We start from the raw sequence: 12,348 nt of genomic DNA, 5'->3' as shown, positions 1-12,348 counted from the left end.
TTAAACTATGTGATCAAGTAAAAAAGAAAAAGGTTTTCGTTTGTTGCGTATGTTAAAGAGTCCTATGAAGACCTAATCATCATGTCTGCTCTCAAAGTAGCGGGACCCTTGCAAAGATATCCTCTGATGGGTATTGGGGCAATGTCCTAAAAGAACTGGCGACACCTTCTAGTAGCCAAATAATCAACCAAGGTAATGGTAATGAGGCTCAAGTGTTGCATGCACCATCACCTATAGGGAAAGGATGCCCTAGATTTGGCCACTAAGTACCTTCATCCCATGTGATCATTCAAGTATTTCGATTCTTGGTATTCAGTTACCAGTATCGATCGCTAGATGAGCCAAGTAGCCCCAAAGAGTATTGCATGCACAGGACCTAAGCCAAACCCCCTCTGAATCGGGTCTCTACTATGCTCGGGTATTCTTTTTCGTGGGATGATTGAAGGATTTTAAGCTCCATAGAAAGTCAACAACTATTTTTCAATGGTGTAACATGACCATGACGACTTATGGGATGCCTACTCCTAATGGTCCTAACTTGAACTATAAATTTTTTTGGTGGGCCCTGTGGGGAAATTTAATTGGTTCAAGTTATGGTTATTTTTAAGGAGTCTTACTTCACTTATGGAGGGATTTTGTAAGCCAAAATAGACTAAGTACCCAAAGCTCCACAAAACTGGAGGCTTTCTTGAGTAAAAAATGTATGAAGGCTTAGTGGGTGATGCAAGTGAACATACAAAGTGTGATAAGATGTGGATATGTGATGATCCTTTTCAATATCCTTCTAATTACACTAAGTTTCGATTGTTCCTTACATGGAAAAAAGAAATATGTTTGTGGATTATGTGCCACTTACTTTTTTCCTATTAAATTATGTTGAGTTTAATGAGGGAGATGGAAATTCAAATGTCTTCAGGAAGGTTTTCATATGAAATCCCAAGTTCATTTAAGAGACACAAGGGAAGTAGACATTACTTACTTTCTCTAGTAACGTTTTCTCCTAGTTCCAAAAAATGCTTTAGTTAGTAGGAATATTCATGGTTAATGGGCCACTTGCTTCACTAATTAAGCTATGTTATTTGAAGAATTTTAAGCAAAATAGTTTGAAAACATAGGTGTATTTTGGCCACCGCCTTTTCTCCCTAATTAGGATATGTGGGTATTTTGCAAATACATAAAAAAAACATCTAATTGTTTGACAAATTATGGTTCATCAAGCAACCAGGAGTACTAAAACATAAAATACTAAATGTAGAGGTGAAGGCAATTCACTAAAGATTGCCAATCCCCTGAGAAAACTAAATAATACAAGATTTTTCTTGCTCTTTGTTTATTGTTTCATACAAAGATGTGTGCTCTTGGTTTTTGCAAAAATAGACATGCATTCGCGTCTGTCGGATGAAAATTCATGCGGGTGAGAAAGACCAGAGTTTTTTTTACTTCCGCGGGCTCAGAACAAATCCTAGGGGTCTGTAAAAAATATAGGAAGGTGAAGAATGTCTTGTAGGATGGTTGTGCATAGAGGAGGTCATGCAAAAACAATCTCTAGATTAATGAAAAGAGATCAGTATGGTCGCCATTCTTGTTGTAGTGTTTTTGGAGCACAAGTGTACCAAAAGACACCCCCTTAGCAGTATATTGTTCCCTGCAAAGGATCACAATCAAAATTGGTGTTGTTAGTGGACAAACTTAAATAAACAAAACATTGTAAGTAGTGGAAACAATGCATACATGAACATGAACTAAACAAAGAGGTACATAAACAAAACAATGCTCAAATGGAGCAAACACATCAATAATATATGGAAAAATCTCCCTTTATTGATTGCTAGTGGTAGAGGTTGAATATAATTAGAATCTCAGACACTTGAAGAGAATTCTTTGAGGTATGGAGCTCAAAAATCCTTAGCAAGGGGGTTTCTTTCCTCAATCTCTTTGTAAGTTTCTCCTCTCTCTCAAAGAAGTGTGAAGACTCTCCAAGGGTGGATTCCTCTTCTCTCACTAAGATGTTGGGTTTCTTAGAAGCAATTTGGCCAACATGCTAGTGCTCTTCACTTCCTTGGCTTCAACAATGCAATGGTGGTTTGCTCAAACAATAATTTGGCTAGCATAACAATGTTTCATGCTTTGGTTCTCCCATGGCCTATTTATATAGAGTTTTTTTGAATCCTTCTTCCCTCTCTTGGTACATGTATGATAAAGACACATGAGTAGGACAAGAGGATTCCATTGAGGGTTGCATATCTCCAAGGCAACTTGAATTCAGTTGTACTAGACCGATCTCATGTCAGAGAGTCGGCCCCAAGTGTGCAAAGTGGTCCTGGATCGTTGAGTCATCCTCTCCTGCTACCGCGCGAATTTTTGAGGTTATTCCCCGCGCGCGTGTTTATTGAAGAAATATACGTGTTGCCTTAATTTTTTTCCTTTATAAACGTTGGACCTTAGGATAACTTTGATTTTTAAACTTCATAATGTATTCAGCTGGAAAAATGTCCACCTGTGCATTCTGTTGGACATTTTTAATGTCTTCTGGATTGTACTAGCAGTTGTACGATTTTTCGGTGTTAACACTCCCTATGGCATATGATAGAAATTAATGTGAGTTTATGTGGAGGCCATACTACTGGTTGATGTGAGTTTCTTGAGAAGATTATGAGTTTTTTTGAGCCCATATCTCTATGATTGATGTGAGTTGTTTTGTGGTCACCTTTAATGAATGATATAAGCTAAGCTTTCTAAAGTATATTTTTTGAGGTAATGCGAGTTTAAGAGATACAAGCTTCAAAAACATATTCTACCATGATGATGTGAGTTTTATAGAATTTAGAGGGGTGACTTAGCACTTGGTTTACTGGTTAGTTTGACTTGGATTTATCTGGTTGACTAAGACTCTATAAAGAAAGGATTGACAGGTTTTTCCCTTATGGGTTTTTCTCTGGCTTGGATCCTAATATTTGGTGTCTCTTGTCTTTTATATTGTATTTTTGTAATTGCTTGATGATCTAATAAATGGAGTAAGAACTAAATGAAAATTATGCACATAAACTATCACAAGTAATTACCATGATAAATAAATTCTTTATTTCTCTCAAATTTCAACATGGTATCAGAGCTAGGTTTAAGACATCTAAAGAGTAACATTTTCTCTAGAGGCATCAATTAGAAGTGTGAGGGACACATCCACGCTCTATAATATCTAGAAGACACTACTATAAGAGGACAAATCTAAAGTCATTTCTATGATATATCTTCTCTATGTTGAAATCAAAATTAATACAAAAGGAAAAGCCTGTAATAGGCTTGACACATACCTATTTTGCAGGAGCCAGTCTGAGGTTCTATTGAAAGGTGGCCAAGGCCAAGGTTCATTTGTATAAAGAGTATGCTCATCAAATTCTTGGTGCTTCTTCAGGCCTAGTATAAGAGAAATTCACATAAGAGTTTCTTATTTATGATAAAAATCAAATAAATCTTAGTAAATTTTGAACTTAGTCTTTAATGACATAGGTTTGAATACCCATTTGTCAACTTCTTTAACAAATTCACAGAGAACATTCGAAAATACCTGAGAGGTAAGGGATGTCATCTTGACAACGTATAGTATTGCATCTTAGCCATTTCGATTTTGGAGAATTAGAGAAATTTTGAGGTCTAAAGTGGGCCTCCTAAGGAATATTATAAAATAATAGTGGAAATAATAAAATAAGATTAGATTACATCATCCAATTTTAGAGAAAAAAAAAAAAAAAAACAAAAACAAAAAAAAAAAAAAAAAACAAAAAACTACTTTTTCAACTCGTATTTTGAGCTTATCTCCCTATTGTTTTACTCAAATTTCGATTAGGATCACTCATTGGATGCGAAATTTAATTCCTCTTCCATGGAGTACCATGTTGCAAACTTTTGATGGACCCTGCTACACCAAAAATGAGAAATACATGAAAAATTGTGATCGCAATCACGTTTTATCATGTATATCTTAGTTTTTTGTGTAGAACGGTCCTTCAAAAGTATGAAACATGGTACTCATTAGATGAGGAATTAAATTATGCATCCAACAACTACTCTCCCTCGAAATTTGAGTAAAACTGTAGGGAGATAATTTGAAAATATGAGTTGAAAAGGTAGTTATTATTATTATTGTTGTTTTTAATATTTTTACTTTTTGACTCAAAATGGCAAATCATCCCCCATGGTTGACATCATCATCTTAAATCATATTGGTTCTTATAAAGTTGATTTTGGTTATACATTTTTGTTTTGAGGCCCATTTTAGACCTCCAAATTTCTCTAATGCTTAAAATTCATAAAATATTTGAATACAAATTGAAGTGGGGAAGTCTTGCCTATTTTATTTAACCAAGGAAACCTCGTAGACTCGTTGACATACAAGAATGTTGAAGTATTAGAGAAAAGAGTCTCAACAATTAAAGAAACTGACCAAACCCCGTATTACATCAATGAAGACTCATGAAGATAGTCCAAATCTGTGTATCGTAGTAAATGATGAGCCTCGGTATTGCAATAAGAATGTTGCAGCTCCCAAGGCTACCGACTTTAATTATCAACCTGGGGTTCGTACAAAATTAAGAGGTATCGACACTATATGTGAAGCATACAATGTGCCATTCATTTTCTTTCATGATGTAATGGAGTGCATGTACTGAAATCAAATCCTAAACTAATTGCTAAAAATGAACTGCTCGAAATGGAAACCCTAACCTATTGCAAGAAGTAAAGTACAAGGAAAGAAACATATTCTAATTGCATTAAGATCATGAACTAAATGTAAAAGAAACCTAACTTAACCCTATTTATCACATGTGATGATTTAAACTAACTGAGCATAGAATCTGATCTAGGGAGTATTAACTGTTGCATGCATGTGCTAATTAAGAAATAAAAAGAACTGTGTTTCTTTATCTTTTAATTTTATAAATACAAATGCTAATCTTTCCTTGTTCTTTGGCAGGGGAAACAAGTATGGAGGAAGAGGGGTACAATGGTTTTGATGTCTTGGAGATCAAGTAAAGGCCTAATCCCAACTTCAATGATGATTTTTCTCAATTTAGGCTCAAAATAGGCTACTACAGGATTTCCTACAGGATGTACTAGTTCCTACAGGATCCCCTGTTTTATTACAAGAACAGGCTAAAAGCTTAGGAAGTTGTCTATAAGGTGGAATGGAGCTTAGGAAAGGTGGATAATAGAAGAATAAGGCATGGAGTTGGTGGACACTACCCAGAACTAAAGCAAGGGCTTTAATATGGATAGATTTTCTCAATGGAAATGGCAATTTTTTCTTATAAATCAAGCATTTGGATTGAGATTTTAGTGGATTTTGGCGACATGGGGATGAGGCTTGGATGAGGTCAATGACATGAGGTCTCCTTGCAATGTATAAGATCTTGCAACAACACACATTATTGTATGCATCTATCCACAAATTCTTCTATAGATGGGAAAGATTTATTCAATAACGGAAAATAACTAGCCTAAAATCCAAATTTTCAAGAACTAGTGAGCTAGTAAATCTATCAAATGTCTAACCTAATCAAGTGCACATGCAATGGAGTAAATTTTTTTATTAAATAGAATGCTTTTTTGATCTAATTCAAGTGGAACCAACTCAATTGAAGCTCGTTAGCATGCTCTAAAAAATAGCATAAATTTATTGTTCTTTGCCACAAAGGAGTTCCAGAAATCTAGATTTGGGAATAAGAAAACTAATCCAAGTAGCTCAATGATCACTATGACCTTCCAAAGATTTTCCAAGGATGAAATGATGCTTGTGATCCTGAAAAATAAATTACATCAACCATTTAACCCAATCCTACAACAAGAAATCATTAATACTAAATGCAGAAATAGAAAGAAACAAGAACAAGAGATGCATGTGAATAAGTAAAAAAAATAAAAATAAAAATGATACAAAAAGGGCTATGAGGCTCCTGGGATGGCCAAGCCCAAGGAAACTCAGAGTCCTATGGAGGAGAACAAGATTTAGAAGTTGAACATGACACCAATCTTCATTTTTTTATCAATACAATTACATCCCTGCAAGAAAATACAATGGAGCTACAAAAATACGAGTTCTCTCCACAAGAAGACTAATTCAAATCTCCCCCCAGAGGTAAATTCGACTTGGTACTTATACAAAATAATTAGGAATCATTCCCTATGAAAGGAGGAAGCTTTCCCCACCAAAACCCATTGATTAGTGGATCTAGTTCCCAATACTAGGAATCTAAATTAAATGGCAGGGCACACGTTCCTAGATTTTCACAATCATTGGAGTTCCACAATCTGTGCCATAATTCCATAATATCTTATTGATTTATTATTTAATATTGATCCTCCTATAGTAGGGAGTAAGTCCCTAGCTTATCTCCTCATCCAAATCTTCATAATCTGCCCAATATTCTCATAATATTCCACAAAAATAAATAATATTAGGCACAAGTATGCAATTATTCATAAACCTTCCTAATCAACATATTAAAGTTAAAAATACATTATCTAATGAAAAACGAGAGGTTTAATGTGTTGAAGTATGGTTAGATGGGCCTTAATTTATGTTTAATTTAGAGGCATGGGCCTTAATTTATGCCTAATTTAGAGGCCCATCATACCCCTCTGCTGAAAGTGTTGCTCATCCTCTAAGAAACTTAGTGACCTCATTGTGCCTCATTCATGGCCCTAGTGGTCTCTCTCTTGTGAATTCCTTAGTCCTTTCTCTTAAGCATCTTGGTTGTAAGTTCTGCAAGGACAAACCCAAAAATCTATTTGTGCATAGAAAAAACATTGTTTCATGAGACCATTAGCTTGCCTTCTTCCTTTCTTTTGTGGCCTAGATGATTCCCTAATGGCCTTGGAGTTTTTTGTTTTGATTAGGTCTCTCTTACGCGCTACCTTTTTTTTGGGGTTTTAGCGCCATTTGTTCCTTTCTTCCTTCTTGTAGCAACATTCTGTGTTCCTGTAGCAGTGATTCCTTCTCTTTTGGAGTCTTTTAACTGTATGGGAGTGATGAGAAATGATGTAGAGGGTTTAGAGGATGATGCTAGGGCTTAGAGGGAGTAGTGTAGGTTTTTGAAAATGGAGAGGGTGCTCTGGTTTTTTTTCAAGAAATTTTCAGGGTGATACAAAGTGTAGGGTTTGTTCTTGAAATTATGAAATAGGATGATGAATGATGGATAGATAGTGAATATGAAGTGGATGGAGGGCTTGGAGTGTTGTGGTGACTTGGCCTTTGCAAAAATTTCTTCTTTTAACTGTTGTCCCCATTCCTTGAAATCATCACCCTTCATAATTTGACTTTTCCACATTTCATGAGTGAATGAGTGAGCTGAAATTAACTAGTTGAAGGTGGCTGAGACTGTTGACCTATCCTTAGGTAATAAAACGTCATTTTTCATGCATTGACAAAAAATTTCTAAATATAATATGCTCAAGAGAAGAGGTCAATAATATTGCATACCTGTACCTACCTGATGGTTGTTGGAAAGACATATATGTTGTTGTTGAGTTGATGTTGTTGTGCTGCTAATGACTCAAGTACATCTTCTTGACTGCCTTTGTTGATCTCATTTTGTTGATGGGGTGCCTTCTTATTGATGTGCAGGTGTTGGGGGGCCTATATCAACCTTCCCTAAAGAATACCTGACCTTTTGACCCATTTCTCCATCATATTGCCTGTTGTAGCTTCTTCTCAGCCTTCCTGTAAAGATCCAGTAGTAATTCAGGACAACCTCTTGTAGCAGACTTGTTTTGTCCAGATCTCCCAAACAGTAGAATGGATTGACCTGAAATTTTTTGAGCATGTTTCCATCATCATTATGCACCTCCCCATAAAACAATTGGCCAATGGATGCATGAATCTCAAGAAAAACTAAAAATGGATGAAGGTGATGGAGGTCGATTTCTTGGAAACTGTGCACTAGAATTTGTTGAAATTGCTTGGGCATGTTACCATAATCCATATGCATCTCCCCATGAAGATTATTGTTAGATGGATGCATGGATATCGAGAAAATTGAAATATGGTTGTAGGTGATTGAGGTTGATTTCTAGAGCACTATGCATTGTAATTTGTTGAAATTGCTTGGGCATGTTACCATCATCCATATGCATCTCCCTATGAAACAACTTTTTAAATGGATGCATGGATATCGAGAAAATTCAAAAATGGTTGTAGGTGATGGAGACTGATTTCTTGAAAACTGTGTACTGGAATTTGCTGAAATTGCTTGAGCATGTTACCATCATCCATATGAATCTCCCCCTCAATCAAATTGTCAAATGGATGCATGTTTTTCAAGATATCGCAAAAATATTTTTCTGCTCTACGTATTTCTGTTTCCTATAGTAAAACATAGCATTCTTGTAGATTTTTAGGACAGCAAGGAAAATGAGTAGTAGAAGCTTAGAAATGATGAGTGGATGGTGGAAATAGATGAGGGTCATGGATTTTCATGGCCTTGGTCATGTTGGAGCATTTGAGCAAAGGAGGAGAAAGTCAAAATTTGACTTCTTTTGACTAGGTTTGACCTATTTTTTTCTTTTCTTGGTGCCAACTTGTTTTTGTTGCTTGCAGATGTTGGAGGGCACCTACATTCATCAGAGAGATACATGGAGCACATATTTTTTTATTTTTTCTCTTTTTTTCTTCTAGGCCTACTAGCTGCCTCAATGAGGTTTTCAACTAGTAAGTCTGCCTAGGCACCTCAAAGGAGGTTTTCACCTAAAATTTTAATTTTTTCCTCTTATTTTTCATTTCATTTTTTTTCTACCCCACCCCACTTGAAAAACAAAATGACTTTCAAGTATAAGAATACTTCCAATGGAGCCATGTGCACATCAAGATGACAAAGAAACTGATGTGTAGGCTTGAGATGTATGCTTTGACATGTACCTGAATTTGAGTGATCAAATGCTTTAACTTTGATGATATCAAGAACGATTGAAGAAGAAAGTATTGCTGCAACTTAGTGACTGTCTGGAACCATATTTCAATATAGTTGTGATGCCCGTGGTCCACTTGTTGATTTGGATCATCTTCGATGTCTTTTTCTTCCATGACCTTCAAATCTTCCTTTTTTGTTGATTGTTCTCTTGAACACATGGAGGATTTGATGGTAACCATGAGGGAGATTTCTCAATCTCTAATTTTGTTGCCTACTCTTCATCAAATGCAGCCCATGGTTCTTTGATCTTCTCTTTTGAATCTTCTTTTTCTTCGTGTTGTTCTTCGATGGCATCAAGAGAATCACTTTTTTGTAATCTTCTTCTTGATATGAGATGAATACCATTGATATCAAGAGGAGATATTTGGAAGTGTTGTACCTCAACATTGTAAGTGGGCTCAGCTACTTCATTGTGTGGGTTTGGAAATGGTGGTACAGGTAGTTGAGTGGGAGTGGATATTTGAAATGGATGTGGTTGGGGTTTTGGTTGTGGTGGAGGTGAATGGTAGGGATAAAATGGAGTCGGTTATGGAGTATATTGAGGAAAATATTTAGGATATTGTGGATGGCTCCCATAAGTTCCTTGCCAACCTTGTTCCCAAGATTGGTTTTGGGGTTGAGATGGCCAATGTTGCCAAGGAAATGGTTATTCCAATTACTTTGAGATGGATGTGCATAAGCTTGAAATTGTGAATTAGGTTCTTGCATAATACTAGGTTGAATAGGCTGTCATGGTCCTCTCGGAGCTACATAAAATAGTTTCATTGGCAATTGACTTGCTCCATTGTCCTCTTGGTAAACTTCCTTCAACCTTGGTAATGACGGGCAATATTTAACATCGTGTGATTTTGCATGGATGAAACAAATATCAGCATCTTGTTTTTTCTCATTTTGAATTCTTAACATTTCTACTTGTTCACTTAGATTTCTAAGAATTTCTTTTTAAAGTTATCAATCAAATTTCCAAATTTAGCTTGACTTACCGATCTTGATGTTGATTTACTTACTCTTTCCCTTCCTCTTGATATGTGTTTGCATGTTTCACAAATTTCTTCAAATGATAGTTGGTATACATCACCTCCACTCATGAGATCAACGAGATGAATCCAGTCATCCCTAATTGTTCTAAGTAAGAGGGTTTTTAGTGTGTCAGGTCCTAAATGATGTACTTTTCCCCTCTTAAGATTATACATGAACCTCTCTATTAGATAATCTAGACTCTCATCTTCTCTTTGATTCATTCTAAAGATTTCTTCTTTAAGATCGTGATCCTTATATTTTTCAAGAAATATATTTTGCATATCATTCCATGATCTTATTGAATTAGTCCCTAAACTCATGAACCATTTAAGAGCTCTATCCTTCAATGTTGCGGGAAACAATCTCAATTTTTTATTTTTTAATAAGTAACCATAAGATCTAGAAACATTTTCAAATTCAAAGAGAAAAGTTTCCGGATCCTCTTACCATAGACCATGAAATTTTGGAAGAAAAGATGGAGGGATGTTCTTCATGTGCACACTACCATCAATACTTTGAATGGGAAATTTGAGAGGATATTCCTCATTGTCACCATCTCCATCCATTTCTTCTACATTCTTTGCCATCTTCTTCTTCTACCTACAAAAGTGAATGGTGATTTGGCTCTTACTGCACCATGTGATCAAATGGGGGGGGTTGGGTTGGTGTTGGAGATTTTTTTGTTTTTATGATTGAATGAAATGCACTTTTCTATTTTTTAAATGAAATATGCATAATGCAATTATTTTTTTGTTTTTGAAAAAAATAAAAATGAATGAATCAACTAGGAAAGAAAACAATACATACTTTGATACCTCCTCAGCAACAGCGCTCAAAAGTGATGAGCCTCGGTATTGCAACAAGAATGCTACAACTCCCAAGGCTATTGACTTTAATTATCAACTCGGGGTTCGTACAAACTTAAGAGGTATCAACACTATATGTGCATCATACAATGTGTCCTTCCTTTGCTATCATGATGTAATGGAGTGCGTGTACTGAAATCAAATCCTAAACTAATTGCAGAAAATGAATTGCTCGAAATGGAAACCCTAACCTATTGCAAGAAATAAAGTACAAGGAGAGAAACATATTCTAATTGCATAAATATCATGAACTAAATGCAAAAGAAACCTAACTTAACCCTATTTATCACATGTGATGATTTAAAATAACTGAGCATGGAATCTGATCTAGGGAGTGTTAAATGTTGCATGCATGTGCTAATTAAGAAATAAAAAGAACTATTTCTTTATCTTTTCCTTTTATAAATACAAATGCTAATCTTTCCTTGTTCTTTGGTAGGGGAGACAAGTGTGGAGGAAGAGGGGTACAATGGTTTTGATGGCTTGGAGGTCAAGTAGAGGCCTAATCCTAGCTTCAATGATGATTTTTCTCAATTCAGGCTCAAAACAGGCCGCTACAAGATTTCCTACAGGATGTCTACAGGATGTACTAGTTCCTATAGGATCCCCTATTTTATTACAAGAACAGGTCGAAAGCTTAGGAAGTGGTCTAGAAGGTGGAATGGAGCTTAGGAAAGGTGGATAATAGAAGAATAAGGAATGGAGGTGGTGGACACTACCCAGAACTCAAGCAAGGGCTTCAAGATGGGTGGATTTTCTCAATGGAAATGGAAATTTTTGCTTATAAATCGAGAATTAAGATTGAGATTTTAGTTGATTTTGGCAACATGGGGATAAGGCTTGGATGAGGCAAACAAGATAAGGTCTCCCTAAAATGGAGAAGCTCCTGCAACAACACACATTATTGTCTGCATCTATCCAAAAATTCATCTATTGATGGGAAATATTTATTCAATAACGGAAAATTACTAGTCTAAAATCTAGAAATGTGAGAACCAGTGAGCTAGTAAATCTATCAAATGCCTAAACTAATCAAGTGAAAATGCAATGGGGTAAATTTTTTTATTAAATAGAATTTTTTTGTGATGTAATGCAAGTGGAACCAACTCGATTGGAGCTCGTTAGCATGCTCTAAAAAATAGCATAAATTTAATGTTCTTTGTCACAAAGGAGTTCCAGAAATCTAGATTCGGGAATAAGAAAACTAATCCAAGTAGCTCAATGATCATTATGACCTTCCAAAGCTTTTCCAAGGATGAAATGATGCTTGTGATCCTACAAAATAACTTAAATCAACCATTTAACCCAATTCTATGACAAGAAATCATTAATACTAAATCCAGAAATAGAAAGAAACAAGAACAAGAGATGCATGTGAATAAGAAGTGAAAAGAATTAAAAAAATGATACAAAAAGGGTTATGAGGCTCCTGGGATGGCCAAGCCCAAGGAAACTCAAAGTCCTACGGAGGATAAAAGATTTAGAAGCTGAACATGACA

Source organism: Pinus tabuliformis, chromosome 3_2, assembly GCF_031772625.1.
Source record: "Pinus tabuliformis cultivar Carrire ecotype Pingquan chromosome 3_2, CPIR1, whole genome shotgun sequence".
Taxonomy (NCBI): Eukaryota; Viridiplantae; Streptophyta; class Pinopsida; order Pinales; family Pinaceae; genus Pinus; species Pinus tabuliformis.
Note: the sequence above shows the minus strand (reverse complement) of the source record.